This window comes from Octopus bimaculoides, chromosome 23 (assembly GCF_001194135.2).
Source record: "Octopus bimaculoides isolate UCB-OBI-ISO-001 chromosome 23, ASM119413v2, whole genome shotgun sequence".
Classification (NCBI taxonomy): domain Eukaryota; kingdom Metazoa; phylum Mollusca; class Cephalopoda; order Octopoda; family Octopodidae; genus Octopus; species Octopus bimaculoides.
In genome coordinates, this window is record NC_069003.1 from 12,656,009 (window position 1) to 12,664,481 (window position 8,473).

Sequence of the window (8,473 nt, forward strand, 5' to 3'; positions counted from 1 at the left end):
GTTTCACACACACACACACACACACACACACACACACAAACACACACACACACACACACATACACACACACACACACACACGCACACACATATACACAACAGGCTTCTTTCTGTTTCTGTTTACTAAATCAACTTACAAGACTATGGCCGACCCGGGGTTATAGCAGAAGACAATTGCCGAAGGTGCCACGCAGGGGGACTAAATCGGAAGCCTTGTGGTCAGGGAGGAAACTTCTCACTATACGGCCACGTCTACGCGCAAATCACAGCTACGCCAAAGAAACTATTTTCTCTTCTGTCTCGTCTTAAGGTTTACTAATTGTGTGAATCGCCTCACCCTCAATTCTCATTCCTTTCAATGTTGAAAACGTCATTCCGCCGTTATTTAAGATGTGTTAGATTCTTTCTTCGGGCATTTGTCGTATTCTTGCTTCCGGTTTCTCAGATTAAAACCATCTTAATTCTTTGAAATCTTACGGTGTCCATGTATGGATTCTTTGAGCAGCAGTGCGAACCTACCTGACCTACTTGTTAGGATATGGCATTCACGATCACAAGATCATGGTTTAGATTCCTTGATGGGCGGTGCATTGCGTCCTTGAGCAAAATACTTCATTTTACGTTGCTCCAATCTACTAAGCCCTAAATGAGCAGCCTTACAACAAACTGGTGACCCATTCAAAGGGGATGTTGTGATCTCGGTCACTTATACGCCATAGAAACTGGGTAATCGGTTCTATGAATCCTGGGACCTGAACACAGTCATGTCCAGAACAACTTCTCATTGGATCTTTTAAAAAATTCTTTTATTTCCCCACCCCTCAAAAAACAGAAAATTGTTTCCTGAGGCCTGTTTCGTTGATAGTTGCACGACATCTTCATGCGAATGATTTTTAAAATACTCCAAAGGGGGTCTTTATTCTTTACGCTGAGTGGTCATGGATCATAGGTTCGCTGGATCTGAGGTGGCCAAGGGTTAAAATACAACATAAACACTGCTAGCATCACCATTAGCGTGACCGCCACCGCCACCGCCAGCAATACAAACACTATCATCACCACGAACATCGCCAGCAGCAGCACCGCCGGGGAGGTCTTAGCAGTTGTGTAGGCCCCCGTGCAAATCACTGCACTGGACACTATAATATTTGCTTACTGAGAGCAAGCCACAGCACATATAAATTGGGCCCCCGGGCCCATGAGATCTTCTGGGCAACTGACCAATGAAGACGTCACTGACCATCATCACCACCACCGCCAACAACAACAATATCATCATCACTGCAACCACCACAATTATCATAACAAGCATCATCATCACCAGAAATACCACCACCACCGCCACCACCACCACCACCACCACCATACCAGGTGCTGTAGCTGGTACAGCGAAAAGACGGACTGACGTTAAGTCTTCACATTTCAGAGTACGTAGTTTGGTGTTGATCGATTTACATTTTGAAAGGAGTCGATAAATAAAATATCGATGAGGTATATTATTGGAAAGATACTACGACAGCCATTGTCTACAGCCATGTCAATAATTTCCGACATCAAAATATTATTGAGTCTATCCAGACGATAACGACTGGAGTTCACAACCGAGTTCATACCGCCCAGACAGTCCGTCTATTAACTCCCCAAACACTTTACACACGTTGTCTATATACTTAATATATACACACTGTGTCTATCCAGTTAACATCTACACACAGTGTCTATTTACCTAACATCTACTCAGTCGGTCTGTCCATCCATCTGTTTCTTTCTTTCTTTCTTTCTTCCTTTCTTTCTTTCTTTCTCCCTCTCTCTCTCTCACACACTCTCTCTCTCTCTCTCTCTCTCTCTCTCTCTCTCTCTATCTATCTGTCTGTCCGTCTGTCTGTCTGTTTATCTGCCTGTCTATGTTTATCTGTCTGTCTGTCCGCCTCTCTCTCTCTCTCCCTCTCTCCGTCTATCTATCTATCTATCTATCTATCTATCTATCTATCTATCGCCAATCAACATCTACACGCTCTCTATCCTGTCAACGTCTACACATTATCCAGTGAACATTGACAGTGTCTCTACGCTAACTAAATAGATAGTCAACATCTACACACTGTGTGTGTGTCTATTCACTCAACTCTGCGTATAGTCTCTTATCTATCCAGTCAACATCAATACACTTTTCATACAGTCTATATCTACACCAGAGGTTCTCAACCATTTTTTTTTATCTATGGACCCCTTCCATTACTATCTTATTCCGGTGGACACCCATAACCATTCGTTGTTTAAATCTAACTTTATAGAAACTTCTTTCAAAATTCCTATTTTGTTTTTCACACGTTCACTTGTGTAGGTTGAACTATGTAAAATGTTAGAGAAAGAATCCTAGTTGTTTCTTGTTATATACACCAATACACGCATCTAAAGCAAAATTAGTTCAGGAGCCCTTAACATATTATTGTGGTTCCCCAATTTCTTATTTTGTTGTGTGGACCCCAAAACTCTTATATGGACCCTCAGGGTCCTTATAGACCCCGGTTGAGAAGCACTGATCTATATAAAGTGAGTAGCTATCTACTTAACGTCTAAACAGTTTGTCTATTCTCTCCAGTCAACATCTACGCATTGTGTCTCTGTCTATCTATTCCAGTGCTCCGCAACCTTTTTTCACTTATATTCTTTTCAAAATTCGGCGGCACACCTGAACTAAAAACTATAACTAAAGTATAGGAAAACAAATTATATTCAGGTTACACTGCGGTATACTCAGCATCGTCTCGTGACACACCAGTGTGCCGCGGTATACTGGTTGTGGAACACTGATCTATTCATTCAACCTAGCCGCACTGTGCCTATCCAGTCATAATCTACAATCTACAGTCTGTGTGTATCTACATTTAAATCTTTACTGTCAATTTATGATTCTATTCTTTTACCAATCTTAGTCGGTGAACTGCGGCCATGCTGGAGTCACGAGTTCAAATAGCTTTGTTATTGTTGTTTTGTGTGTTTTCTTGTTGTTGTTGTTAGGCCATCATATTGATTCTAATTCATATTTCCAGCTGATTCTTATTTTATCGATCATTGGTTTTACCAAACCGCTGATTATGGGGCAAAAGGACACTGCATAAACAACACTTGGTTTTAGATTCGTTGATGAGGGATCTCTGTCGGTTTCGACGATGACTATTCAGTTGTTAGTTCTACGGAATTTCCTGCGCATTGAATTGACATGTATGTGGCTGAGCACTCCACTGACTACAAGGTGTGTGACCAGGCTGCACTTTCTGAATTACAGCTACAATCAAGTTTCAGTTATACAATATGGGTCGACCTGCGACTAGCGAAAATAACATTTGTCTAAGATGCCATGCTGTGGGATCGAACTTGGATCGTGGGACCGTAATTGCAAAACGAACATCTGTACCTACTAGTCCGGTTTAAACACACGCACACATATACGTGAGTGTGTGTGTCTTGGTACCAGGCGATGCCCAGCCACGTAGTAATCATGTATAGATTTCAGAACAGGTTCCAAATTTTCTTTTGTTACCATATTTCTGTAGATATACACCCATTTCGTCTCAATTAATTTCAAACATATTGAAGAATTTAATAAAATAATTGTGTCATCGTTATTCTGATGTTTAGAACATAAACTACCATGAAATTTTGGTAAAAAGTTTTAATTTAGATCACTTTAAAAAAGAAAGTTTGTATCCTAGAACCAGTGGGAAATTTCACATGGATTATAAAACACAGACTGATAGAATCATACAATATCTTACCCTTTTTTAACCATATTTCTGTTGAAATACACTGTCTTTGTTTCAATTAATTTTGAAAATAATGAAATATTTAGTAAAATAACCTTTCCATCGTTAATCAGGTATTTGGAACATAAATTAACATCGAACTTAAAATGGAGGCATTGTTAAAACACGGAATACTGCGATATTAGCCAAGAGATATGCTCTCATATAGGCGTTTGGTGTTCTAACAAGATATCCACGTTAAGTTGGATATACAGATTATCTTTTGGTAATAATATTGTTTCCGTTGCTGATAGTTAATAAACTAACATGAAAATTTGAAGGATGGTTTTAATTTAGATCAGTTTAAAACAGGTTGTTTGTACCACAGACTGAACCAAGGAATGGTCTCTGGTGAGTTACAGAACACAGAGACTAATGAGTCATAAAATGTTCAACACGTTTGTTACCATATTCCTGTTGAAAACACTGCCTTTGTCTTAATTAATTTTGAAAATAATGAAGAATTTATTAAAACAATTTTGTCATTATTTAACCTTGTGATTGGAGCATAAATTGATTTCAAATTTTGGCACAAGACCCAACAATACTGGGGGATGGGGTAAGACGAAGACATCGACCCCAGTACTTGACAGGCACTTATTTTATAGATTCCGAAAGGATGAAAGACAATGTCGACTCAGGTGACATTTGAGAAGACAGGCGAAATGCCGCTAAACATTCTGCCCGGTGTGTTAACGATTCTGTCAGCACGCCGCCTGTTTGGAACATAAATTGGTTTCAAATTCTACCACAAGGACAGCAAGTTCGGGGAAGAGGATAATCCGATAACATCGACCCCAATTCTCAACCGGTACCTATTTCATCGACCCCGAAAGACTGAAAGGTAAAGTCAACCTCGGCGGAATTTGAACTCAGAACGTAAAGTCGGACAAAATGCCGCTAAGTGTTTTGCACGACGTGCTACCAATTCTACCAGCTCGCCGCCTGTTTGGAACATGAATTAATACGAAATTTTGATGGGAAATATTAACTTGGATAACTTCAAAACAGGAAATTTGTACCATAGAAGTAGAAATGCTCTCTGAGGGACTGCAATCAAAAGGGGTTAACGAAACAGGATTTCTGAATATTTTTCGTTGAAGTATCCATGGGGGGATTTTCTTCTTAAGTTAAAGACTCACCTCCAAAGCAATGGACTTAACATTCTTGATCTTACTCTGTTGCTATGATGAAGCGATTATCACGGTTTCAAGCCTCCTGAAGTACCAACATAAAAGTGACATCTGACGTTGTGGTGCTATGATGCAGCGACTATCAGGGTTTCGAACCTCATAAAAAGCCAACAGGAAACCGAAATCTTAATCTATGGTGCTATAATGAAGGGATTATCAGGTTTTCGAACCACATGAAGTGCTAAAATAAAACTGAAATATTTCTCTATGGTCATATTCTGAAGCAATTATCAGGGTTTCGAACCACATGAAGTACCATCATGAAACCGAAATCTTACATTGTCGTGCTATGATGAAGCAATTTTCGGGGCTTTGAACCTCATTAAGTACAAACGTAAAACCGAAATCTTAATCTGAGGTGCCATGGTGAAGCGACTATCGGGGTTTCCAACAACTTGAGGTGTCGACATGTTGTCCTATTATGAAGTGATTATCAGGGTTTCGAACCTCATGAAGCACCAACATAAAGCCAAAATCTGACTGTGGTTCTGTGATGAAACGATTATCAAGGTTTCGAACCTCATGAAGTACCATCATAAAACCGAAATCATACTCTGTTATAATATAAGGAAGCGATTATCAGGGTTTCGAGCCTCATGAAGTACCAACATAAAGCCAGAATATTATTCTGTGGTGCCATGATGAAGCGATTATCAGGGTTTCGACCTTCAAGGGGAACCAACATAAAACCTAAATCTCTCACTGTTTTGCTATGATAAAGTGATATTCAGAGTTTCAGTCCTCATGAAAGTAACATATAACCGAAACCTTCCCCTATGGTACTCTAATGAAGGGATTATCCAGCTTTCGAACTCATGAACTACCAACATAAAACCGAAATCTGACTCTGTGGTGCTATGGCGAAGGCACTATCAAGGTTTCAAACCTCATGAATTACGAATATAAAACCGAAATCTTAATCTGTGGTGGGATAAAGAAGTGATTATCATGGTTTCAAACCTAATGAAGTACCAACAAAATACCGAAATTCTCCTCTGTGGTGCTATGATGAAGCGATTATCAGGGTTTCGAACCTCACGAAAGGCCCACATGAAACTGAAATCTTACTCTCTGGTTGCATGATGAAGGAATTAATAAGGTTTCAGACCTCATGAAGTACGAACATAAAACCGAAATCTTACTCTCTGGTGCTTTGGTGAAACGATTATCGGGGTTTCGATCCTCATGTCCTACCAACATAAAACCAAAATCTGACTGCGTGCTGCTATGATGAGGCAATTATTAGAGTTTCGAACTTCATGAAGTACCAACAAAAACCGAAATCTTACTCTCTGGTGCTTTGGTGAAGCGATTATCAGGATTTCGAACCTCATGAAGTAAATAAAGCAGAAATCTTGCTCTGTGGTGCTATGGTGAGGCGATGGGCGGGATCCGAACATCATGAAGCGCCAACCGTCTTTATTAAAAGGCACGATCCAACATGGTCCAACATGGTCAATGCAATAACTTTCAGTGGTGTGTCATGTGATTTATTGATGGTCGAAGCAAAACTAAGCTTGAAACTTTTAGAATTTAAATAGAAAATTAGCTGCTTCCAGATGTTTCCTCGGAATGAAACAAGCGTCTTCATGCATTTCATGAAACGCCCAAGTTATGAAGGCATTTCGATCTTTTAGCTTGTTTCGGTCGAAAAAGTTAATCGGGAAATTCTGTCCATTTCGACTTAATTACTTGTGAATGTGAAGAAAGGGATTCATATCCGATCGGCCATATTTGTTGACGAAAGGCTTTGTGTCAATTTAGTTCGTTCGTTCAAGTAACGACGTCTTGTTTGTTTTCTGGTTGTTGTAGCACATCACTATTTCATAGTGATAGAGAGAGAGAGAGGGGGGGATAGAGAAAGAAGCAGAAAGAGCTAGAGAATGCTAGACATAGAGAGAAACTCTTTAGCCCAGAAAGGACAGAGAGAGAATGAGAGAGAGAGAGAGAGAGGAAGGAGGGAAAGAGAGAGGAAGGAGGGAGGGAGAGAGAAACAATTAGACAAAGAGAGAAAGATAGAGACCGAATGCGAGGCAGAGAGAGAGAGAGAGAGAGTCTTTAGAGGGATACAGAGAAACAAAGAGAGAGAGAGAGATTCACCATCTCAGAAAGAGACCGTGTGTGAGAGAGAGGGAGAGAGAAACAAACACAGAAAGATTATGTCAGTACCTCCAGAGAGAGAGAGAGAGGAAGAGGCAAAGAGATAGATAGAGAGAAGGAGAGAGAGAGAGGGAGAGAGAATGAGAGAGCAAGAGAGAGAAATACCAAGTCATTTTTCTAGAGACAAAATATGTCAGTATCTCAGAGAGAGAGAGAGAGAGAGAGAGAGAGATAGAGAGAGAGAGAGAAAGTGAGAGGAAGCGAGAGAGGGGAGAAAGAGAGGCAGACAGGTGATGGCTAAGTTGATTGATATCGTGTTGCGTCCAGGCGAGACTTGCGGTGCTTTGTCAATAATTCGTTGAAGAGTAAAGACCGTTTTAAATCTACTCCACCACCATCTGGCTGAATAGAAAAGACGTAAGTAAGATTGTGTGATGTTCATGCTTTTCTGATAAGCATTAACGCCGCCAATGATGCGAACTGGCTTTGGAAAGAAGAAAAAAACAAAGTCCTGAGCCGAAGTTTGAACTCGCGACAGAAAAAGAGACGTAACAAAGATTGCTTACCTTGGCATGGGGAGGAAGATTAAATATTTTAAGGTAAAGGTGAAAATAATTAAATCGATCCCAATATATAATTGAAACGTCTGTTAGGCGGGGTGGACGGTTAGCGACCCCATAATAATGAAAGAGAGAACACACTGGTGAAATTAGAACTTAGAAATGCGTGATTAAATACAAAAATAAAAAACATTTTTAACATTGGTAACATACCACTATGTGAAGGCTTAGTGGTTAGGGCATTCGGCTCACAATGGTAAGGTCGTAAGTTCGATTCCCGGCGACGTGTTGTGTCCTTGAACAAGACACTGTTTTTCACGTTGCTCCAGTTCACTCATCTGGCAAAATGAGTAGTACCTGTAATTCAAAAGGGCCAGCCTTGTCACATTCTGTGTCATGCTAAATCTTTCTGAGAATTACATTAAGGGTACGCATGTCTGTGGAGTGCTCAGCCACTTCTACATTAATTTCACGAGTAGGCTGTTCTGTTGATGGGATCAACTGGAACTTTCGTTGTCGTAACCAGGGAAATACCACAAGCTTTTCGGCGAGGGTCACTGTCAGTTTAATGGACCCCAATACATGACTGGTGTAGCGGCGCAATGGCCCAGTGGTTAGGGCAGTGTACTCGCGGTCGGAGGATCGTGGTTTCGGACGTTGTGAGTGTTTATTGAGCGAAAACACCTAAGCCCCACGAGGCTCTAGTAGGGGGTGATGGCAACCCCTGTTGTACTCTTTCGCCCCAACTTTCTCTCACTCTTTCTTCCCGTTTCTTAAGTAACGCTGCGATGGACTGGCGTCCCGTCAAGCTGGA